We start from the raw sequence: 26,694 nt of genomic DNA, 5'->3' as shown, positions 1-26,694 counted from the left end.
TTTTAAAGTGCCTTCAAATGAGATGCTATATCTAAATCATGCAAGTTTAATTTTGACTTTCCAATCCTTTTAAGCATGCTAAAACTATACATAAAAGCTGGCTAAATATAAAGTGAAACTAACAGAAAATGATTATGTACAACTGAGTCCTGGGAGTTTCCTGCTCAATGACAACTCCCATGTAAAAAGAAATATATATATATTTTTTATTGAGGTTAATTAAATAACTTACAGCTTAGACATATAAATAAATACTGACAATACACATTGTAGCAAAATATTCCTGCATCATTAATTCACAATTACTATATGAAGTGAACCTCATATTTTCAAGAGAAAATTTACTAAAATATCACCAGAGAGTGTAAAAGCCTTTGAAATTAGGATTTTTCCACTAATGGAAGATAGTGGCTTTAAAAATAAAGGAGAATGGGGGCGCGGAGCTGACCGGCAAGATCGATGGTCGCAGGAAAGAGAGCTCCTGGCAAGAAAATTGATACGGACAAGGAGATCAGGCAAGGGTCTTTCCATACTAATATAACCATAGCAAACAGATTCCTAAACAATAGGAAAAAACAGAGACGCTAATATAAATATAAGAGAAATAAGCAGTTTATTACAGCTGGGCCCCATATGTACACTATATGACACAGGACCGCAAATATAGCTACACTTACGCTGACATGTGGAGGAAACATGCTGGGCACTGTAAAATGTGACAAGTTTGTTTGTCTTGAGGTATCGGAACAGCATATCACATAACAAGTTTGCTATTTTATATAAAAGGCTTGACGATCAGCTATATATGAAAGTGATCTGGTGCTCTGCTTATAGAAGCATGTAAATGGAGACAATTAATTTCGCTATTGCCAATACAAAGGATACCAGCCCCTAGTCAGAAGTCTCACATAGAAGCAACAGCAGAAAACACCAAAAAGACTATAATATTTGGAGACAACTGTTTGTAGTTATAAAGGGCTCCTTATTGTGGATCCCTATAAAAGGCAGGGAAGTTTGTTGTATGTAATAGTATAAAGCATATCACATCAACAGCGGCTCAGATTTGAATAGAACACAAATAGGGCGGCATCATCAGTCAGAGATGGCGTCCAGAAGGCCCCCTAGGACAGATAAGTCATAAAAGGGTTCTAATACACCCAGCACCAAATTACACAATTATTTTAAGAATGTTGACTCTGCTCAGGGAGTGTTGCAAGATGTGGTTAGCAATGTAAATGAAGACACAGATATAACTGAAGAATATGAGGATCAAGCTCCACTTACTAGAGCAGACTTAAAAACATTACCATCTAAGGAGGATTTCTCATCCCTCATTAATCAAGTGACAATATAACAGTCCACAGCACCAAGTTAGTAAAAAACTTTTATAGACTTTATTCTGGTACAAATAAGATAAAATGTAACGTTTCGGGATCAACTCCCTTAATCATGCATAAGGTTAACAGGTGTGTACACAACCCTTATAAAGGGAAAACTTAACCCTTCACATACAACTTCACATCACTTACAATATAGCACCACCTTGTGGAACCTACATAATACTACCTTATGTTTTAATAAATGACCTACTTTTTTACTTTTATATTTAATGTAGCATTTTTATTCATGTGTGTACTAACCTATTAATAAATCTAAAAACAATATTTACACAGATTGGATGCCTTTAGATATATTACCTTAAACCTACAGAAACACAGTAAAGTCAAGTTCCCTATTTAGTCCTATAGGGACCATAGCATTCAGCTTATGAATCCAAAAAGATTATTTTTGTTTTAACAATTGCTCCCTATTACCAACTCTACGTAGTCTCCCTACACTGTCAATTGCTTGCCATCTTAGTTGGATAATACTGTGGCTCGCCTCCACAAAATGACAAGAGACAGGGGCATTTAAATCCCCACAGCAAATGTTGGACCTGTGTTGACTCATTCTATCTCTTACCTTTCTGGTCGTCTCCCCCAAGTAAATCTTCAAACAGGGGCATTTAATGAGGTAAATAACATAGGATGAGTCACACGTATAATGTTCCCTGATTTAATTTTTTTTCCCTGTTAACGGGTGAACAAAATCTTTGCCCTTAATGACAGCATTACAACTGGCACATCCCAGACAAGGGAACGTGCCTGTGCTCTTAGAGGTAATGTATGTCTGAGTCTGTTTTTCTTGATCCTACATCACTCCTTACTAGCCTATCTTTCAGATTATATACTCTCTTATAGGCCATCATTGGGGGGTCCTTAAAGGCTAATACATCAGGGTTACAGTTTTTAAGCACATTCCAATGTTTATATATGATTTTGGAGATTTCCTTGCTATAAGGGTTAAATTGTGTAACACATACCATGCGTTGTGGCTTTTTCTCTTTTTTATTTTTGGCAGATTTTTCCTCTATGATCCTCTTTTTTTCATTACTTATCAATGGATCAGGGTAACCCCTCTCTTTAAACCTTATAGGCATTTCAGTGAAGGTGCTGTTTGGGCATAGTTTTGTGCTATTTTCATTAATCAAGTGAGCCAACTCATTAAATCCAGCCTGGCAGAGGTTAAAAGGGATATAAACGAGATTGGTAACAGGATTGAACTCCTGGAAGAAGATGCAGAACAAACCAATAAATATTTAGACCTACATGCCAGGCAATCTTCACTTCATCAAAATCAAATACAACTATTGCAGGATCAAGTGGAAGATCTTGATAACAGGGGACATCAACAAAATATAAGGCTGAGAGGTATCCCTGAAAATGTGACAAACGCCCAGCTTCTTCCATATCTGCAAAGACTTTTCAATTATATCTCAGAAGGTGAGGAGGAGATCGAATTCCCTATGGATAGATATCATAGGGCCCTCAGGCCTGTTCCCAAAGACCAAGCTCCACCTCGCAATAGCATCATAAAGTTTTACAGCTATAAGGATAAAGAAAATCTTTTATCAGCAGCCAGGAAGAAACACCCTATATCTTTTCAGGCGAGTTCGATATCCTTCTTTGCAGACCTTAGTCCTATGACACTGACCAAATGTATAGAAGCCAAATTTCTTACTACTCATCTCCAGGAACTGGGAATCCAATATAGATGGGGGTTCCCATTTAGTTTAAGGGTTGCCAAAGGAAATGTTCTGGCAATATACAAATCTCCAGAAGATGTTGAACGAAGATATTAGAGATTCGCTGGAGGATATTCAAAGGCAATTTCACCCTAGCTGGAATAAGGTCGCTAGGAAGAGGAAAAACAAAGAGCCTAATGCTAGAACCTCAACACCTCGAGAAGTAACAGAACCAACTTGCATTTTCTTTCAATAGACTGTGGTATATCAACATACAATAGGACTGGAAAGATAAGGTTAAGTCTGTATTTCCTATAATTAAAAAAAGGAATGATATACTGGTTTTAGATATATACCTATAGTTAAAAAAGGTATGGTCATCTTACCCTGATAAAATGAATCAAACTAGTTAAAATGTAGAGAGTAAATGAAGTATGTATAATAGTTATATTTGTTCACCCAATAGGATTATATAAAATTTGTTAGGTTGCTTACAACGCATTAACGAGAGATACGACCCTCTCTCAAACGGGATTTTCCCGCTACTACGGTAATATTTCACATGCATAAAATGCATCAATGTTTTTTTAATGTTTGTTTGTTGTAATTTTTGTTGACATTGTTTTTCTTGTTGCTTTTGGTTACAGAGGTCCTACTGATGCAGTAAAAGTCCAGACTCTATTCCTCCTCTCATCTTTCATATTCTTTTCCCTATCTCTTTTCAGGTGGGTCAACGCAGCTTTACACACACAATTAGATGGTCATGAGTAGTCTTCAGCTAAAAATAATTACACAGAATGTTAAAGGTTTGAACTCATCAACCAAAAGATCAGTGGCGTTATCTAGCTTCAAAAAAAGGGAGGGCAATATAATATTTATTCAGGAAACCCACTTTCCTAGGAACAACCCATCCCAATTCCATAATAGGGATTACCCAATAGGTCATTTTGCCTCCCACGCGAAAAAACGAAATGGGATCGGAATTATATTTAGTAGGACAACACAGTTCCAGCTACACCAAAGAGTAGAAGATATGGAGGGGAGGTGGCTTATCTTGGTGGGCATTCTACATAATAGATTGACTACATTAGTAAATGTCTATGCTCCACACACAAAACAATCTAAATTCTACCAAACTCTCACTAATAGAATACCGGAAGTTCAAAAAGGTGCTTTGATACTAGCGGGGGATTTAAATGTGGCATTAGAGACAAAGTTAGGCTGTTCTATTGGTAGGGGTTCAGTCCCACTCACCACAATTAGTAAAATATGTGAGAATCTACGCAACTTGTCCCTAATTGATATATGCCGAACAAAACCCCCTTGTCAAAAAAATTTCACATTTTACTCCTATTCACATCAAAATTATTCGCGTATTGACTACCTTTTCGTAGATCAACTTATTTATAGTTTAGTGGCTGACACAGATATTGAAGCAGTAAGCTGGTCTGATCATGCTTCAGTTGATGCTAAATTAAATTGGACAGCTCGGACGCCTTCTCCTTTTGTGTGGAGATTGGACGAGACTCTGCTTAAAAAAAAAAACAATATTGGAAAAGGTCATGACTGCTTTACGGGAATACTTTAGTCTTAACACATGTGATCAATCTTCTCCCACAATAATATGGGAAACGCATAAAGCAGTTTTACGGGGGGGATTTATTAAACAGAAAGCTATTCTAAAGAAACAATACTTAACACAATATGCAACAGCTACTAAACAACTACAATTAGTGGATTCATTACATAAATAAAACCCGCGTGACCCAACATTTAGTAAACAACTCCAAATTGCTAGGGGAAATCTTAATCACGTTATTTATAAAGAAGCGCAGGATAGAGCATTCTTTCTTAGGAAACTATATTTCTCGGAATGTAATAAGGCGGGAACAATGTTGGCAAGGTTGTTGCGGGCAAAAAGAACTAACACTTATATATATAAATTAAAATACCCTACAGGGAATTCTATATAAGATTCCCGAGGTATAGTTGATCAATTTAGAACCTTTTACGAAAAATTGTATAATCTTCCGTGGGCTGTGACGGTGATGGATCCCGATATAATATCCACATGTCTTAGTGAAATAGATCTTCCAACAATATCATCTGATATTGCTAAAGCAATGGAGGATCCTATAACGATACAGGAGTGTCAGTATATTTATGAAAATATTAGTAGTGCTATCCAAATAATATATCAGCTTATGGCAGGGTTATAATCACAATACAAATAATAATTTTCCTTAAAAATAGAAACCCTTAACCAACATGCACCTACTAGACCATACAATTAATATAAATATCTGAATTCTTTTATTTAGTTAATATCCATAAACATATTGAAATATATTTGCAATAAAAGGAAATGAAATAAGATTATATGCGCTTGAAAACTATTTAAATATGCTATGCAAAATTCATACACGCTTATCATAAAAACCAGCCTTATTTACCAATCTTTTAACATCCAAACAATACAATTCTAAGCTGTGCTCTTAAACAATAGGATAATATATATGTTCTGCTATTTAACTGTAATCCTAATACAAAATTAACTTACAATCTCAGAACTTGCACAGATGAGTTACTCAGCCAATCAGATACAGATTTAAACAACAATACAATATATAGGCTGTGACTAGCAATTTAAAATACATTATATACTTCTGAATTATTATTATATATTTGCATAGATAAATAATTTCAGATTGGGATTAGTTTAACAATACATAGGCTATGAAATGTTAACTTTAAATATTTCCTTAACTCTGCTACATACAGCAATAGTAAATGTTTACTTTAAATGCTTGCATACAAACAGGCAGGCTAAGAGCTATTTAAGGTTATATAATACAATCTAAAAGCCCAATTTGTTCTTTCCTAATTTAAAAATTGTAATTTTACTGTAGTGGCTATGCATATAACTTATCTTATCAAAAACCTTGTATACATCAACAAATAAACCTGTCGATATCCGGTTTCCAATGTCTCTTTAACAGATCCAATTTCACCTCAGAAATTCAAAATTCAGGGATAACACATATGGAGTCCAATAGTAGGTGTGTGCTTTAATAATAACTGCAGCAGTTATTCCTTTCTGGGTCAGTCAACACAACCCTCTTTTTAGTCTCTATGCTGGGGTTTAAATCATCTGATCTCACCCCTCCCCTTTTTGATTATTTATCAGTCATTGGTGAATATTGGAAACGCCCATGGCCTTGTCTTGGATTGGTTCTTTGCAACTGAACATGGATTGGTTTATTTGGTAAATGTGTTGTCAAGGAAATGCATTCTTTGCAACAACCAATCATCTCATGGTTGCAATTCCGCATCATAACACTAGGTGGCAGCAGACGTACAAACAAACAATTACAACAAGACCATTTCTAACATTTTTAAGCAACTTAATTTTTTTTCATAAAATGGTTTTTTAATCAGATCACACTCTCTGCATTAATCATATATAACCCCAATTACAGATGGTTAATATTAGGTTATTTTTTCTGATTATTCTGATACCAAATATGTTATATTATTAACATTTTATTATATTAAGGTAATTTAATACTGCTGATTATTAGCTTAAAATGCATTATAATTTTATCAGTATTCTGGCATTTCTTTGCAAATAACTCCTGATATACTGCATTCACCCAGATATAGTATGTGACATTTCTGTGTATTTCTTCCTGAATACATAAATCCTGTTTATGTCGATCTGAAATAAAAATAAATGTTAATAATCACTTCTCTTCAGGTCCATAAACATCTATTCATGTTCTTAAACACACAGAGGCTAAGATATTCATGCCTTCAAAATATACATATATATATATATATATATATATCATTCAATCTTTTACTTTCCATATATATATATTTAGATGTTAATATATGATATCACATAAATATACATCTCATATCCATTAAAATATATATATTTTCCTGGAATTATATTTGATTTGAAATCTAAATACAGTTATTTTGAAATCATAATGTAAGTCATGTGCTTTCTCTATGTTATCCTAACCCCAGACACAATGTCTGTGTCATGTGTATTCTGGTGTTATCAGCCACACAGCCTGAGTAGATTACAGGCAGCTGTCAATTTTCAGCTCCTTTTGTTGGCAGGAAGTTCATATATGAGTGTGTATCCAGGCTCTTCGTCTTTTGCTCACCAGATGGGGTACAGAGTGCTATGAAATTTGCACTTCCTAATTAAGAAGCAAATGTTTTCCTTTGTTTCTTGGGACCTGTTGTCTGTAGCTCAGCCTGGAGATGTATATTCAATTTGTGAAGGTTTCTGTCTGACATCAGAATTTAAACCTTATTCCAGTAATATCTGATACAAATGTGGTTTCATACATAAACATATTTCCCTGTCCTATTGACATACATATATATATAAATATGTATTTACCTGTGCCCTGACAGGACGTACTATCCGCTATTGATAAATTGCTATTACACAAGAACCCAGGCCTGGACGGATTCTCTAATAACTATTATAAGCAATTTAAGCACATACTGGCCCCACACCTCACTACTATGTTTCAACTGATTGATACCAATACTAACTGGTCCATGCAATCATTGGAAGCCTACATCACAGTACTCCCAAAACCGGGAAAAGACCCAACACAAGTAGGAAATTATAGGCCCATTTTTGTTACTGAATACGGATGTAAATTTTTTCACGAAGATCCTCTCCAAACGAATAAATTCCATCCTTCCTAAACTAATTCATGTGGATCAGTCAGAGTTCGTGCCTAATTGGGAAGCCCAAGATAACACTATAAGAACACTACATTTAATAGAACAGGCTAGGGGGACTGGGGAGGCCACAGACCTGATATCTACAGATGCCGAAAAAGCTTTTGATCATCTGGACTGGGGGTTACTCAGGGCATGCCTTGATAGATTTGGGTTCGGGAATCTAATGGTAAAAATAATTCTTATTGTATATGGTAATCCATCAGCTCGGGTCAAAGCTAATGGCATTTTATCTAATAACTTTCAGATATATAATGGAACAAGACAGGGGTGCCCTTTGTCCCTGTTGCTTATTGTGCTATAAATAGAAACTCTAGCAGCGCACATTAGGGAGAATAGTAACATAAAAGGAGTTATAATAGACCCACATGAACATAAGCTCACACTTTATGCGGATGATGTTTTGGTTTCCATGACATCTCCAAACTTTTCGCTTCCAAACCGTATAACAGAGTTCACACGATTCAACAAATTATCAAATTTCCTGATAAATCCCCAAAAATCCGAAATCCTCAATATAAACATGGATACTGAACAGTTTGGCCTATTTAAATCAATATGCCCATATCGAATCCAACAACAAAAACTTAGATATTTAGGCGTTGGCTTGACACCCTCACCTCTTCTGCTTTATCAATATAATTACATTCCTTTGCTGATTAAATTGAATAGAGATCTTCAAAAATGGAAAGACAAACCACTGACTTGGTGGGGCCGTATACAGGACATTAAAATGACTACTCTTCACCAGCTATTGTACCTTCTACAAACAGTTCCAATTCATCTACCTAAAAACATATTTAGAACCTTTCACACTTAATACTGGAGAACTGGGATATACAGTACAGTTTATAACACTGACGAGTAACAGCAAACTAAAACAAAGACAAGAGTTAACAGACATAGCAGGGGGAAATTACTCTTCATGGCTTAAATACGCTTAATTATACCACCTTATTCAAAATTCCCCCCACAAAGAAGACCTATTGCAAACTCCCACCCCATTTGAAAAATGATGTATCACAAAATCACTCCCTATGGGCACTCTCACATTAGCAAGGGGTTTGTTAGAGGGGACAACAAGGTCCACTCTACCTGCATACACAACAAGCTGGCAGCAAGAGCTCGGCATAAACTTAGAAATTAAGGACTTGGAAAATATTTTTCATAATACTCGTAAATCATCAGCATCACCAAAAATCCTGAAAATTAACCATAAAATATTAACAAGGTGGTACTTGACGCCAGTGCATCTGAAATATATTTATCCAAATGCAGGGAGTGGCTGCTGGAGGGGGTGTGGCAAGAGAGGAACTATGTTTCATATATGGTGGCAATGCGATATACTTAGACCCTAGACATAGTGTTGGGGGGAGACATTGTACTAGATCCTAAAACAGTGATACTAAATCATAAGCCTCACAAATTTTGTACAATTAGATGGAATATTTTATTGATTGGTCTGAATAGCGCCAGAACTCTAAATGCCAGAAAATGGAAATCCATCCAACCCCCCACTAGATTAGAATGGATTCAATACTCCTCGACACTTATATATCTCAGGAGGAATATGTTTATTTTAGTAAGGGGACTCTTAACAAATTTTATAATATTAAAGGGACATTAAAGACTTTGAGATTTTAATATAAAATAATAAATTGTATATAATAAAACAACTCTGCAATATACTTTCATTATTTATTTTGTCCTCTTTGCCTGTAATTCCATTCTGAAATTGTGAGCTTTTCAGTTCCTGTTAGAAATGGAAGTGCAGAACACTGTTAAATCCAGCACAACCATTGGCTGCACACTCTAGTGACCTATTTATAACTGACCCTAATTGGCCACAGCAGAGAAGGTAACACAAGTTACAACATGGCAGCTCCCAGTGTTTTATAGACACTAAAACTTTACACTTATTTTGTCACTTTTTAAACAAGTAATGAAACTTTAAAAAATACATCTACATGTTAGTCATGGACTAATATTTTCTTTGAATGCATCATTCTATCTAGCATGTATTTAGTGTGTAATGTCCCTTTAAGTTCTACTGGGAATCACTATTAGGAGGTTTAGATAATACGATATCATAGTAGTAACCTACCCTTTCTATTTCCTTATTGTTCCTTTTCTCTTCAACTACTCAGTGGGTCTGGACTTTGTCACAATGTAAAAGGTCTGATGTATAATTGATAGTAGGATTCTGTTTGAGTTTAAGTTCTGTTGGACAAATTTATAATTCATGGACTGTGAAGTTATAATTTTTATATTTTTTTTTCTTCTGAAACAACCAAATGAACTTGGTCATAATATGGTATCTTGCCTTCATAGCACACAAGAGTGGACAACTAAGGTCATTGTGTAGGACTGACCAATCAGATAAGGACATGTATATACTAGGATACCAAACATACATAGCAATGTAATATGATGGTTGTCGAAAAAGTTTATTTGTATCTTTATGAAAACTTCAATAAAGATTATTTAAAAAAAAATAAAGGAGAATACCAGGGGAGAAAATACATCAAGGGCCACTTCTGGACCCCAGATAAAAAAATAGAATGTCAACAATATACAAAATGCTGAAAACTCAAACTATAGCATCTTGACTCATAATAATAGGAGATACTTTAATTTTATAACTCAACTCACCAATGATTAAGCTAGTGTGAGAATCAATATAAACCACCCAGAATAAAGGTGCTTATGATAATAGTAAACTAGGGTAAGGAAGCATTTAGTGTGAGAATCAATATAAACCACCGAGAATAAAGATGCCTATAATATTGACAAACTGGGGTAAGGAAGCATTTATCATTAAAGTCAGCATACACTGTAGAAAGCACTGTGAGTACTGAGTGTAATGCTTCACTCTAGAACTGATTACAGTCAAATCGTTGTTAACCATATATATTAAATAATAACCCTGTAAAGCTGTGCTATGGGTGACAAATATATTTATTTCTGAAGTATATAACCCACCTTAAAGGGACAGTCTACTCCAAGATGTTTATTGTTTAAAAAGATATTACTCATTCCCCAGATTTGCACAACCAACATGGTTATATTAATACTATTTTTACCTCTGTGATTACCTTGTATCTAATTTTTTTCTGACAGCCCCCTGATCACATGACTTTTTAGTTATCTATTGACTTGCATTTATCCAATTAGTGCAGTGTCTTCCACAACCCATGGGCATTAGCACAATGTTATCTATATTGCTCACATGAACTAGCAGTCTCCTGTTGTGAAAAGCAAATAAAAAAAGCATGTGATAAGAGGCCTTCTGTAGTGGCTTATAAACTAGCAAAAGTTGAGAGGTTTAAAGGTTCTAAAGTATATTAATATAACAATGTTGGTTGTGAAAAGCTGGGGAATAGGTAGTAAAGGCATTATCTATTTTTAAAACAATAACAATTCTGGTGTAGACTGTCCCTTTAAAACAACCACCTGTACAACTCAGTAAACCAGAGTTAGACTACTCATGTTATGAATAATATTAGTTTAGCTGTAACCTCTAATGGGACCAAAATAATTCTTAACTTCCTGTCAAACAAGTTGCAAGACTAGGACACCAATTATGTAGATTGTAGCGTTATAATGATAAGTGACATATCCCTCTCAGTCCTCACTGACACCTACAAACATCACTCCATGCCAGAAAACAAGTAAATAAAGAACAAATGGCTTTAAGTTACAAATATTTGCTATACATTTAAACAGAAACCATACTATCACAAATATCAGATCATAAGATCATCATATTCAATAGTATTGGCTGAGTATAAAATGCATTTGTGTTTGGAGCATATTAAACAGGCTTAAATCCTGAGTTTTATAGTACAATAATATACTGTCATGCAGGACCAACCTTCTCATTTGAGGGGCCCTGGGCAGGATACATTTGTGGGGCCCCTTTATTCCCCTCCCCTGTATGCCCTGTGGCCCCTTGTATGGTCCACCCCTGTGTCAACATACAGTGATATTTATATAAAGAATAATACAAATTATTTGACCTCTTGATGCCTTAAACACTTCTCATAATCTATATACAACATATACATTTAACCATCTCATAGCCTCACTCACCTCTGATATTGCGGGGGGCCCCAGAAAGCGGGATCCTGGGCGGTTGCCCCTCTCGCCCTGCCCAAAGGGCAGGCTTGCTGTCATGCAGATAAAAGAAAAAGAAACAGAACTTATTTGAACATGTAGGAGAAGAGAGTGGTTGAAAAACAAAATAAAGCACATATTACTGCACTCCCTTAACTTTGAACTGTCCAGTAATTATATTTTTTCCTGCAAAGAAAAGTCGCCTAATATCTGGCTAAATGGTGTGGTCAAAATGTATCCCTCTGCTGGGAACCTTACAGATCCAGAAAATAATAAATATGGATTTAGAAGTCTTAACCCACACCAACCCTCCTGATTCCGTCAACTGTTCAAGCAGAATGTGAGGCGTTGCAGTAAGCACAAGCATTCCTCTGCTTCTACTGTCTCTAAGCTTTATTCCGCTGTCACCAGTCCACTTGTAAAGTTTCTGTTATGCTACACATACAGCTCTCCCATGTGAAAAAAAGGGCAGAAAGTACTTGTATTGCCATGTCCTCACGGGGTTATCCAGGCAAGCTGAAGATCTCTGTAAGTGTGTGGTCACAACACAGAAGCGGCTGATCTGTTTGTTCTCTCATCTTTGGCATTACCACCAGCAGTCACAGAGGGGTTTGTAATGTAGCCTCTCCAGCCATCTTTTATACCACTCAGCTGCGCTATGTAACCATGCTACCCCCCCCCCCCCCCAGCCATGCTAAGGATTGGAACAACACTACCCCCAGCCACATTCCAAAAAAAAAAAAAAGCTCACCTTAAACTGCTAGAGCAGGACAGCCAAAATAAAATAAAAAAATAAGAATTAAAAGCTTATCTTAACCTCATGTCCGCAGTTTCAGATATCCTGTGCGCTACATCCAGAAGAGGATGCACAACTTAGAGGCAACACTGGTCTCAGGTGTTTGGTTAAAAAAAAAGGTAGGCAAGGGCTTTAACATAGAGATACATACACATCTAAATATGTATATATGTATATATATATATATATATATATATATATATACAGAGAGAAGTGCACTCACAGGAACAGACAACTGGCTCAATACCATTGTTAGCCTGTTCTATGGCGATTTACCACCTGGGTGCAGCTTTTTAGCCCAGTAATTCTTTTCACAGAGTAGAACTTTCTGTAGTATATCAGTCTGATCCCCCCTATTATGGTCAGTCCAGTACCGAAATACCAGGCAACTCCTCTTTAAACAAGGAACACAGCAACCCCATACGATCGTTTCGGCCTTCATTGGGCCTTGTCAGTGAGGTGTAGTCATATTCCTCTAAGTACACTGAGCAAGGAGTCCACATCTGATTGCCCCTTTTTCCCATAGGGAGACTGAATACATACAGAGAAAAGTGCACTCACAGGAACGGACAACTGGCTCAATACCATTGTTAGCCTGTTCTATGGCAATAGCATAATAGGGGTTAATAACTTTTATATAGTGGCGGCGATGTTGGGGTGCGGCAAAATAGAGGTTAATAACTTTATTTAGGTGGTGGCAATATCGGGCAGCAGATTAGGGGTTAATAACATTATGTAGGTGGCTACGATGTTGGGGGCAGCAGATTAGGGGTGTTTAGATTCAGGGTTTATGTTAGGGTGTTAGGTTTAAACATTACTTTTCTTTTCCCCATAGACATCAATAAGGCTGAGTTACGGAGATTTTCTTTCCGCGATCGCAGGTGTTAGACTTTTATCTGACCCGCTCTGACGAGCACGTCAAAACAGCGCTTGTTTTGTGTGAGGTATGGAGCTTAAAAACCTCATATCGCACGCACATGCCAGGTTTTGAAAAGCTTGTAATGGCTGCGCTATAGGGGGTTAAATAACGCAACTTTTCTTGCGTTTGTTAATTTCCCTATAGCGTTCAAAACTCGTAATCTAGGCGAAGGTGTTTTAAATAATTAGCTGATTCTGTGCCTTTTGTTAATATTTATTGAACGCATTTCTCAATAAATGGAAATAGTAAAATTTGTTTCTGTGCCATCTAAAACAAAAAGCTTCAAAATGTAATACAGTGCTTTGCTTTGTTTAATTTTGAAAAATTAATGTTCTTAAGCTGAATAAAACCAAACTTTTTGTTGTTGTTTGCTATCACTATAAGTCTATGAGCAGTAGAGTTTCATAACTCCCCTGCACAAGATACTGTATTTTATGTTAACTACAAATTTAAACATAGTTTACCCTTTTTCATAAAAAAAAAAAATATTTTAACATATAATAAAATGGTAGAAATATTTGAGTACTGTATCTATTTAAGAAACAGAAATTCTATCAACAAAAAATATTTATAGGTCACAGTAAAACATATAAGTAACTTTCATGATCTAAATGTTGTGCTGTGTGCAGCAGAGACAGATTTTATGTGTTCTTTGAAGTCTGTTAGTCTTTAAACCAAGTTGATTTAATGTGTCTTAAAAAGTTTAAAGGGACAGTAAAGTCAAAATGAAACGTTCATGATTTGGATAGAGTATGAAATTTTAAACAACTTTCCAATTTACTTCTGTTCTCAGATTGGTTTTGTTCTTTTGGTATCTTTTATTGAAGAGACAAAACTAGGAAAACTAGGTAGGCTCATAAGAGCTCAGGAGTGTGCACGTGTCTTTAGTACTCTATGGCAGCAGTGTTTTGCAACATTGTTTGTAGTTTTGTTATACAATGTTGCAAAGCACTGCTGCCATAGAGTACTAAAGACACGTGCACACTCCTGAGCTTTTATTAGCCTTCCTAGTTTTACTCTAAAATAAAAGATACCAAGAGAACAAAGCAAATTTGTTAACAGAAGTAAATTTGAAAGTTTTTTTAAAAACTGCATGCTCTATCTGAATGTTTCATTTTGACTTTTCTGTCCTTTTAACAGTTGTTTGAAGATAACATACATTCGGCTTGATTACAATTTTTGGGGTATGGTGCGGTACGGCTATACCGCTGAAAAATTTGCCATTTCACGTGGAATGGCAGGTAGCATATATTATAGCTATATCACAAGCATTTTAGCCTTAACGCAACCCTCCATTCCGCACTAAAAAAAAAAATCGATTTTCCATACCGCTGTATGACAGGTTGTGCGGTCTGGCTAAAATGCTTGCATTACAGCCCATGCTGACAAGATCCATTCCGCGATCTGAGACCAGTAGTTATGGATGTTGTGAAACAAAAATGTTTCACAAAACTCATAACTAAAATGTTACAAAGTACACTAATACCCATAAACTACCTATTACCCCTAAACCGCCACCCTCCCACATCGCAAATAATATATTAAACCTATTAATTCCTAATCTGCACCCACCCACATCACAGACACTGAAATAAACCTATTAACCCTTAAACTGCCGACCCGCCACATTGCCAACACTAAATTAATCTAGTAACCGCTAAACCGCCAGTCCCCCACATCGCCAACACTGTAATAAAGTATTAATCCCTAAAAAAATGTAAATCTAAAAAAATCCTAAAATACCCATTGCCCCATAAGGAGCATCTGTATGGGTATTGCCCTTAAAAGGGCATTCAGCTCTTTTACTGCTTATCCCTAATCTAAAAAAATTAAACCACCAAAAAAAACTAACACTAACCCTAATTTTGTGTTTTAAGTATCTCATTCTCATTGTTTCCGTCTGCAAGTGCTGCTCTAATTATGTGTTTTATGTGTTTAACTGGTTCCCACTTTTGTAAAAATGCTGAATATATTCAAGTTCCTCTTTGCTACCTCTTGCCTCTATAACAAACTACTTTACTAAATTACTCCTTACCCCTCACCACCTGCTCTGTTCATTAGCCCATCTCTCTTATACTCACCCTACTTTTGTACTCAGGAACTTCACACATTCCTTGACTCCCTCTCTCCCCCCTGCACCTCATCCCAAAAACATTACTGGAAATCTGCATCTCACCTCGTGTCACTCTCCCTTTTGCTCATACTAGCTGCTGGTGACATCTCCCCTAATCCTGGTCCCCAACAACTTCCTAGTCATGCACATCCATGTGTATCTTTCCACAGACTCAGAAAACAAAACTCTGATAACCTTACTCACCTTCCTCTTGTACCTAAAGCTTCCACCCCCTTCACTTGTGCACTCTGGAACTCTCACTCTGTTTGCAACAAGCTCACTTCTATCCATGACCTTTTAATCTCCCACTCCCTCAACCATCTGGCTCTCACAGAAACGTGGCTCTCTCCTTTAGACACAGCATACACTGCTGCATTGTCACACGGGGGTCTCCAATTCAGCCATACTCCTAGGTATGGTAACAGAGAAGGAGGTGGTGTTGATATTTTACTTTCCTCTCGTTGCACCTTTCAACAAATACAACCCTTCTCTTCCCTCACATTTTCCTCATTCGAAACCCACATGATTCGCTTATTCTCTCCCCTCTCTATACGTGTTGCATATATTTACCGCCCCCCTGGCTCCTCAACTCAATTTCTAGATCACTTGGCTGCCTGGCTACCTTATATCCTCTCCTCAGACACCCCTGCCCTCATTTTTGGTGACTTTAACATCCCTCTTGACAATCCCACTGCCTCCTCTGCAAAACAACTTCTGCAATTTACTTCCTCTTTCGGTTTGTCACAATGGACTGACTCTCCCACTCACAAAGATGGTCACTCCCTTGATCTGATCTTTAGCTATCGATGCACTATTTCAAACTTCACAAACTCCCCTTTTCCTCATTCTGACCATCATCTCCTCACTTGCAGCATCTCATCCCTCCCTACAACTCTCCCTCCTTATAACCCTCACACCAAACTTCACAGAAGCATCAAGTCATTAGATCAGGAACAGCTCGCTAGTTCTCTCGAACCTCTCCTCTCATTCATCTCCTCCTTTTCCTGCCCTGACCAATCTATCTGCCACTATAATTCCACCCTTACATCGGTCCTTGACAATCTGGCCCCTCCTACCATAGCTCGGAAATCACGCACTCGCCAATAGCCCTGGCATACTCCTCTGACACGGTACCTACGCAGATGTTCCCGTACTGCTGAGCGGCAGTGGAGAAAATCTTGGAGTTCCGCTGACTTTCTTCATTAGAAGTTCATCTTGAACTCCTATTACTCTGCCCTTAATCTTTAGAAGCAACGCTACTTCTCTACTCTTATCTCCACTCTTTCTTCAAACCCAAAAAATCTGTTCTCCACCTTCAACACTCTTCTCCGCCCACCCCCACCTCCTAACACAGCTTCTCTGTCAGCTTAATATTTTGCCAGCTACTTCAATAATAAAATCGATTCCATCAGAAATGGACATGCTTCCAGCCTCTTACCCCCTCAAAAGCTTGCAACTAACCATATCCCACGTAGCCATATTTTTAGCTCTTTCACTCCTGTTACTGAGGAAGAAGTTTCTGCGCTTATACTGCGCTCTCGCCTCACTACCTGTCCCCTTGACCCCATCCCCTCACAGCTACCTACCTCCCTCTCTTCTACCCTTACCCCTATACTCAGAAAGCATTTTCAACCTCTCCCTCAGCACTGGTATATTTCTCTCATCTCTAAAACATGCACTGGTCACACCTATCCTCAAAAAAAACCTTCTCTCGATCCAACCTCCCCATCCAAATTCCGCACTATTTCCCTACTCCCTCTTGCCTCAAAGCTTCTTGAAAAGCTAGTAAATGCATGCCTATCCCATTTCCTTACATTACACTCCCTCCTTGACCCACTGCAATCTGGATTTTGCCCCCATCACTCCACAGAGACAGCAATCGTTAAGGTTATCAACAACCTACTTACAGCAAAATCCAAAGGCCACTTCTCACTGCTTATCCTCCTTGATCTGTCTGTGGCATTTGTGACACAGACCTCTTGTGGTTCTCTTCCTACCTGTCTAACCGTACCTTTAGTGTAGCCTTTTCTGGGGCTTCCTCTGCCCCGTTACCACTTTCTGTTGGGGTACCACAAGGCTCCGTCTTCGGTCCCCTTCTATTCTCATCTACACGTCATCATTAGGTTCCCTAACAAAAACTCACAGGTTTCACTATCATTTGTATGCCGATGACACTCCAATCTACATCTCTGCTCCAGCCCTATCTCCTTCATTGCTAACCACCGTATCACTAACTGTCTTTATTACATCTCTTCATGGATGTCCTCTCACTACCTAAAGCTAAATCTCTCCAAAACTGAGCTCCTTATTTTTCTCCCTTCTTCTATAATCTCCACCCCTCATCTCTCCATAACTGACGACAACTCCATCATTACCCCCACCCCGCATGCCCGATGTCTTGGGGTCACACTTGACTCAGATCTTTCTTTTAATCCTAACATCAGGCCTTGGCTAAATCCTGCCGCTTCTACCTTAAAAACATCTCTAAAATAAGACACTTCCTTACACACGACACAACTAAGATTTTAATCCACTCTCTTATTCTTTGCCGCCTTGACTACTGCAACTTCATCCTCTCTGGTCTCCCTAGCTGCCGCCTTTACAATCCATAATGAATGCCTCTGCCAGGCTCATCTTCCTTACACGTCGCTCTTCATCTGCCGCACCTCTCTGCCAATCCCTTCACTGGCTTCCTCTTGCTTCCAGGATTATACACAAAATTCTCACTCTGACATACAAATCCCTCAACTGCACTGCTCCCCTCTATATCTCAGACCTTGTCTCCAGATACTCTCCATTCCCGCTTACAGGACTTCTCCAGACTGGCTCCCATCTTGTGGAATGCTCTGCCTCTCTCCACAAGACTCTCCCCTAGTTTTGAAAGCTTCAAGTGCTCCCTAAAGACTCTTCTGTTCAGGGATGCATACAACCTACATTAACCTTTCCTAACCTCTCCTTATACCATTTTCTCTCCTCCATTGCTACCCGCAATGAACCCCCTTAGAATGTAAGTCTATGAGCCCAAGTGCTTGCAGATCACCTTCACAAGAGCTGACTACAACAGTGCGACACTAGGCAGGGCCCTATAATTGCTACCTTGTATACCACCTATGGTTAAAGTGCTGCGGAATCTATTTGTGCTTTACAAATAACCGATAATAATAATAATAATAAAAAAGATGTTTTTCAGTAACTCGTAATGGCAGCACTATGGAAAGTGCAATACCGCTAATTTTTTTGCGTTCTTTTCGCCTCTGTAATAGCGCAAAACTCGTAATCTAGGTGATTGTCAGTTATGTTTATGCAACTGTGGGACTGCTTTACTTGATTTTCATGAACATTCATGATGCTGTCGACCAATCAGAAGAAAGTATTTCCTATATTGGTGCATTTGCTTGTACATTTAAAAGGATTTTGCAGTTGAAAAATAACATGCTATGATTGGTTAGAGTATCTCATTTTTGCCCTACTCGTCCTGAAACTCTGTGTTAATCACAAAGATAAAGTCCTGCTCGGAGCTGGGCATGAATAGTTGATCCTGAGCAGGAACAGCCAGTGAGCCAATCACCAGCTGCAGTCACACATTCCCTGTTAATCACTGACTGTGTTCATGTTAGGAGCTACAATGTTTTTAGCTTCCAAGTGGGACTTTATGTAAAGTCACATGGTGTGAAGTGTAAAAAAATGCATGTTCTAATTAGATCATGTAATGTTTACACTACAATGCCTCTTTAATATATTAGAGCCTGGTTTCTCAACAGCCGGGCCGTGGCCCAGTACCGGGCCGTGATAGCCCTGCTGGTGGGCCCTGACCTGTCATGCCCCCAGTGCACACTCTTATCCCACTGCACACAAGGGGCAGACTGAGACCAATCAAAGCCCCAGGAAAACTGTCTCACACTGACCCAAATGTATTCAAATGTATGCAAATGAACATGGTAGCCTCCCTGCCCTAACCCCAAGAAGCCCATCAACCTCCAGTGCCAGGACCCCCAACATTAAGGGCCAAAGAAAGGGCCCCCAGCCTCCAGGGCCAGACCTAACACTCCATGGCCCTCACAGCGACAGACCCTCGGCAGGACCCCCACACTCCAGGGCCCCCACTAAACCCACACTGAACTGCTTAGGGCAAATCCCTGATGCTTACTATATATATATATATATATATATATATATATATATATATATATATATATATATATATATCTACCGGGCCCTGGACATGTCCAGCTAAAATTTACTGGGCCTTGAGGTCACTTTGGTTGAGAACCACTGTATTAGAGCATTTTATTATTGCACTGTTGCTTGTGTACAACAATTAGGATGATCACAGTCTTTTATATGAGAATTATCTGCACATTAACAGTTCCAGATGAGCCGTTTACTTTTGGAGCCATCCCGATCAGCCATTTTCTTTGTTTATTGGCACCACTTTTTTCTTTTTTGCTTTGCTGAAAAATGGCCATATACTTATACTTAAGGGACATGAAACCCAATTTTCTTCTTTCAATATTCAAATAGAGCATGTGATTTTAAACAACTTTCCAATTTACTTCTATTATCTAATTTTTGTTCTTTTCATATCCTTTGATGAAAATGATTCCTAGGTAGGCTCAAGAATTGCTGATTCGGGGATGCACATATATGCCTCATGTTATTGGCTCACCCGATGTGTTCAGCTAGCTCCCAGTAGTACCAGTATTGCATTACACATCTGCAAAACATAGTAAGGTTGACCCCACCATATTTGTTAACACCACTTACCAGAAATAAAGGTTACCTGCTTAATCAATTAAAGTAAAAAAATAAAAAAATAATAATAATAAGCACTTTTACACTTATAAAGAGTGGAGCAATCAATAACCCCCCCAAAATGCATACTTTACCCATCATGTCCCTGTTCAAATCCCTTACAAGACTTGCAGACATTTTTCTTGCATTACTCCTGGGAATTGCTCTTTTTTTACCACAAGGAGGAGGCAAATATTCTGAAACCCCAAGACCACTATAAAACCCCTCTTTTCTTACTAAAAACTACTCTTGTCCTTGCCTCTGCTGGAGGTAGGTGAAGAATGAAGGTGCTCCAAATGTTGAAAGGGGTTGAGGCCCATATTTCCCTCAGAGTGCTGCTGATCGACGGAGAGATGTATTGGGAGAATTGGGTAGTGGTAGAGGCAGCTCTAGAGTAAGTGAGGCCTTAGACAAAAATAAAATATGAGGCTTCTCTTATGTTTTATTTGTATTACCAATTAAACATGTTCCTGCACTGTATATATGGTTGTGTACAAGACTTTCCCCTCTTTTTTTCTTTATTTATAATTTATATTTTGGATTTCCATTGCACCAAATTTCTCAATAATAATGAGGAGAAAAAGAGAAATAAAAAATAGGAGAGGAAAAAAGGGAGATAGTTAAGAGAGACAGAGAAAAAGGAGGGCAAGAGAGAAACAATAGAGAGAGGTGAGGGGAGGGACAGAAAGAGAAAACACTGAGAAAGAGAGAGAGGAGAGGGAAAGGGGAAAAGAGGATGGGGAGATAAGACAGAGTAAAACTGAGAGGAAATAATAGAGAAAAAGCAAGAAAAAAATGAGGAGAAAGAACAAGAGAAGGGGAGAAGAGAGGAGGGAGAGAGAGAGAAGTAAAAGAGAGAGGAAGGAGAGGAAAAAGGTGAGAGGGGAGTGAAGAGGAGCAAGGGATTGAGAAAGTGATGAAAAAGAGAGAATAAAGTGAAGAGAGGGAGGACGTGAGAGAAAGAAAGGGAAGAGAGAAAAGGGAATGAAGTAGGAGAGGAAAAAAGAGAGGGGGAGAGACAGAGAGAGAGTAAAGAAGATGAGGAGTGAAAGAAGGAGGAATAGAACAGGGTGAGAAGAGGAAAGAGAGGAGGGAGTAAAAGAAGGTAAAGAGAGAGATAAGAAGGAGAGGGACATGACTAAGACAGGGGAAAGTGTGAGAGAGGGGGGCAGAGAGAAGAGAGTATTAGAAGTTTTACTAGCAGCTTATTCAGATCTGGTTGCAAAGGGTTTAAACATCTATGTCCTGCTGTGAGCTGTAGGGAGGGAGCCAAGACAGTACTTGACTTGATAACCAGACTAAGTGCAGCTCTCCTATCCCTCTTACATGTTTATTGGTGCTTGGCTCCTCCTGCCTCCTGTTTACGCTGAGTCTGATAGCAACTCACTGGGGCAGACAGAAAGTGATGGGAAAGGATGATCATGCATGTGATAGCCAGATAACTTGTTGTGATGGTTAGAATATCCGCCAAGGACAGAAGGAAGCTGTTGTGCAGTACTGCTTTACTACCAAAAATTAAAAGACATTTTTTTCTATGCCCCTGTGTGAGGCCCCATCATGAGTGAGGCCTTAGGTGGTCACCTATTTGGTCTAACAATAGGGCCACCTATGGGTAGTGGCACAATTACTAGCCTGCCACATGTGTTGCGAGGACCTGTCCTTTGCCACCTATTTTTTGGTCATTGGTATACTCCTATTCAATATCCTCTGCTGTTTAATTTAGCACTGGTTTGGCTTTCTACTGGATTCCATCTCATCTTCCAGTAATTGGGTACCTATGGGTAAGTACTTTTTTATTTTTTATTATTATTGCTCTCATATAAGCCTGTTGGGCTATTTAGTATGTAGATCTTTGTACTGTACTGTGGGCTAGGGACAATAATAATTTTATATATTCACTTCATGGCTCCATTAATTATTATCCTTTTTGTGCGCCTATTCTGCATGTGTTTGAGCATGTTGGCCTATTGAGTTTGCGCATGTCGGCTTGCTGGGATTGCGCAAGTAGGTTCTCTAGGTTTGCACACGTTGGCTAGTCGGGATAGCTTATGTTGGCTGATCGGGATAGTGCACATCTGTTTTTTTCACTCACTGTTTTTTTTGGTGCACTTTTAGTACATTTAATCATGTTGTTTATGTGCACATTCTCTTTTTTTCACTTTTTTGAGTGCGCTATTAGGTTACTTAGTGCACTCTGTTCTCCTGCACGTTATTCTTATTTTTTTATGTCGGGTTAGCGCTCTACAGCCTTGCTATTTTTTGTTTATACTTCCTTTTGAGGGGGTAAGTTTTCCATTGCTTCAAGAGCTCTTCTTTGGGGAATTTCTACTTTTTTGCAGTTTTTCATTAATTATGAAGCCTTTAGTGTCTGTCCCTGAAATCACTTTAGAAGCTAACATCTCTGCATTTTCCTTCCAATGTGAAATGTGTATATTAAAACATACTGATGTATTGCCTCCAGCTCAACTGTACAATTCTTGTTCAAATGTTATTGTGCATTTTAAAAAGATTAATGTTGTTCTTGCTTCTAAAGGTATCTGACCTCCTATGGAGTTCGACAGAGTGTTCTTCAGGATTCAACGATTTTGTATGCTCCACTGTATCTGAAATGCTGGTGACTTTGCCTCTTTCAAGTAAGTGTAAAAGGTCTCATGGTCAGGAGTCTATTTCTTATCATAATATTGATTTATCCTCTTTTTTGTTTAAGATGGATCATAATTATTCCCTTTTGAAAGAGGTATTATATACTTTAGGTTTTCAAGATCCTAAGGTATCTGAGGACAAGTCTGTTGAACGTTTGGTTTTGATTTTTCCTGTACCTAATGCTGTCTCTGAGAAAGTTTCTAAGGATTGGTCTAAGCCTTGCAACCCTTTTAATCCTTCGGCTACGTTTAAGAAGATTTATCCTTTGCCAGCCTCTAATATTCAACTTTGGAAGACAGATTCTAAAGTAGATGGGACTATTTCTACGTTGGCTAGGCATATTACTATTCCTTTGGAAGACAGTCTTTCATTTAAGGATCATTTGGATAGGAAATTGGAATCCTTTCAGAGGAGGGTTTTTCAGCAAGCAGGTTTTCTTTTTAGGCCTGTTGTTAGCATTGCTTGTGTAGCTGCAGCTCCTTCTGTTTGGCTGGATAATCTTTCTGACCAGTTTTCAGATGATGATACTGCTAGTAAAGATTTTCTTTTTGGTCTGTTGAAATCTGTCAATGCTTTCATTTACAATGCAGTTATGGACATAATTAAGATTAATTCTAAGGGGTCAATTTATCAAATGTAGGGCGGACATGATTCACTGTAGCAAATCATGTCCGCCTGACATTGCTAAATGCCGACAGCATATGCTGTCGGCATTTATCATTGCACAAGGATTTCTGGGGAAATAATTGTGCAATGTCGACCCCTACACATTCACAGCCAATCAGCCGCTAGCAGGGGGTGTTAATCATCCCAATCGTATCTGATCAGGATGATTGCAGTCCACCACCTCAGAGGTGGTGGACAAGTTAAGGAGCAACATTTTTAAGGCCACTGGTTCTTTACTCCTATTTCCAACGAATCCGCTGCTTATTAAATCGCCCCCAATGAGTATGTCTTTAGCAGTCCTTTCTAGAAGGGCTTTATGGTTAAAGTCTTGGTCAGCTGATATGGTTTCTAAATCCAGGCTTTTATTTCTCTCGTTTTAGGTATAGATATTGTTTGGTTCTCGTTTAAATTCTATTATTTCTACTGTGACTGTATGTAAGGGAGATTTTCTTCCCCAAAACAAGAAGTCTAATGGTAAATTTAAAGCTCCTAATCATTTTCATTTTTTTTTCAGAATAAGGAACAGATATATTCTTCCTCTCAGAAACAAGGATCTTCCAATTCTGCATGGAAGTCAAGTATAAATTTGAACAGAAATCTGTGCCAAATCAGCATGCAACTCCATATCCAGATATTTTTGTAGGGGCAGGTTATGCCTTTTTGAGAAGGTTTGGTTCCAGACAGTTCAGGATTCTTGGGTTCTGATTATTGTATCTCATGGTTACCGAATAGTTTTCAGGGTGAGGCCTCCCAGGGGAAGTTTTCTTCTTTTCCATATTCCAAGGGCCTTCTTCCAGTCTGTTTTATATCTGGAATCCATTGGAGTCTTTGTTCCAGTTTCAATTTTGTAACAAGGATTGGGTTTCTATTCAAGTCTATGCATTGTTCCAAAGAAGGAAGGGATTTTTGTATCAGTTTTCAATTTAAAGGTTCTGAACTAGTTTCTTACGGCTAGATTTAGAGTTTTGTCGGTAACGACCCGCGTAGCTAACGCTGGCTTTTTTCTGGCCGCACCTTTAAAATAACTCTGGTATTGAGAGTCCACAGAATGGCTGCGTTAGGCTCCAAAAAAGGAGCGTAGAGCATATTTAACGCAACTGCAACTCTCGATACCAGAGTTGCTTACGGACGCGGCCAGCCTCAAAAACGTGCTCGTGCACGATTCCCCCATAGGAAACAATGGGGCTGTTTGAGCTGAAAAAAAACCTAACACCTGCAAAAAAGCCGCGTTCAGCTCCTAACGCAGCCCCATTGTTTGCTATGGGGAAACACTTCCTACGTCTGCACCTAACACTCTAACATGTACCCCGAGTCTAAACACCCCTAACCTTACACTTATTAACCCCTAATCTGCCGCCCCCGCTATCGCTGACCCCTGCATATTATTATTAACCCCTAATCTGCCGCTCCGTAAACCGCCGCTACTTACATTATCCCTATGTACCCCTAATCTGCTGCCCCTAACACCGCCGACCCCTATATTATATTTATTAACCCCTAATCTGCCCCCCACAACGTCGCCTCCACCTGCCTACACTTATTAACCCCTAATCTGCCGACCGGACCGCACCGCTATTATAATAAAGTTATTAACCCCTAATCCGCCTCACTAACCCTATCATAAATAGTATTAACCCCTAATCTGCCCTCCCTAACATCGCCGACACCTAACTTCAAACATTAACCCCTAATCTGCCGACTGGAGCTCACCGCTATTCTAATAAATGTATTAACCCCTAAAGCTAAGTCTAACCCTAACACTAACACCCCCCTAAGTTAAATATAATTTAAATCTAACGAAATTAATTAACTCTTATTAAATAAATTATTCCTATTTAAAGCTAAATACTTACCTGTAAAATAAATCCTAATATAGCTACAATATAAATTATATTTATATTATAGCTGTTTTAGGATTTATATTTATTTTACAGGTAACTTTTGTATTTATTTTAACCAGGTACAATAGCTATTAAATAGTTAAGAACTATTTAATAGCTAAAATAGTTAAAATAATTACAAATTACCTGTAACATAAATCCTAACCTAAGTTACAATTAAACCTAACACTAGACTATCAATAAATTAATTAAATAAACTACCTACAATTACCTACAATTAAACCTAACACTACACTATCAATAAATTATTTAAATACAATATCTACAAATAAATACAATGAAATAAACTAACTAAAGTAAAAAAAATAAAAAAGAACTAAGTTACAAAAAATAAAAAAATATTTACAAACATTAGAAAAATATTACAACAATTTTAAACTAATTACACCTACTCTAAGCCCCCTAATAAAATAACAAAGCCCCCCAAAATAAAAAAATGCCCTACCCTATTCTAAATTACAAAAGTTCAAAGCTCTTTTACCTTACCAGCCCTGAACAGGGCCCTTTGCGGGGCATGCCCCAAAGAATTCAGCACTTTTGCCTGTAAAAAAAAACATACAATACCCCCCCCCCAACATTACAACCCACCACCCACATACCCCTAATCTAACCCAAACCCCCCTTAAATAAACCTAACACTAAGCCCCTGAAGATCTTCCTACCTTATCTTCACCCTGCCAGGTTCACCGATCCGTCCTCGGAAGTCTTGATCCAAGCCTCGGAAGTGTTGATCCAAGCCCAAGCGGGGGGCTGAAGAGCGACGTCCATCCTCGGGCTGAAGTCTGGATCCAAGCGGCGACTGAAGAAATCCATCCTCGGGCTGAAGTCGGAAGTCCATCATCTGGATGAAGTCTTCTATCAAGCCGCATCTTCAATCTTCTTTCTTCTGGAGCGGAGCGGAACCATCTTCTT

Source organism: Bombina bombina, chromosome 2 (assembly GCF_027579735.1).
Source record: "Bombina bombina isolate aBomBom1 chromosome 2, aBomBom1.pri, whole genome shotgun sequence".
NCBI classification, from domain to species: Eukaryota; Metazoa; Chordata; class Amphibia; order Anura; family Bombinatoridae; genus Bombina; species Bombina bombina.
The sequence above is the reverse complement of the archived record's forward strand: the minus strand, read 5'-3'. Positions refer to the sequence as shown.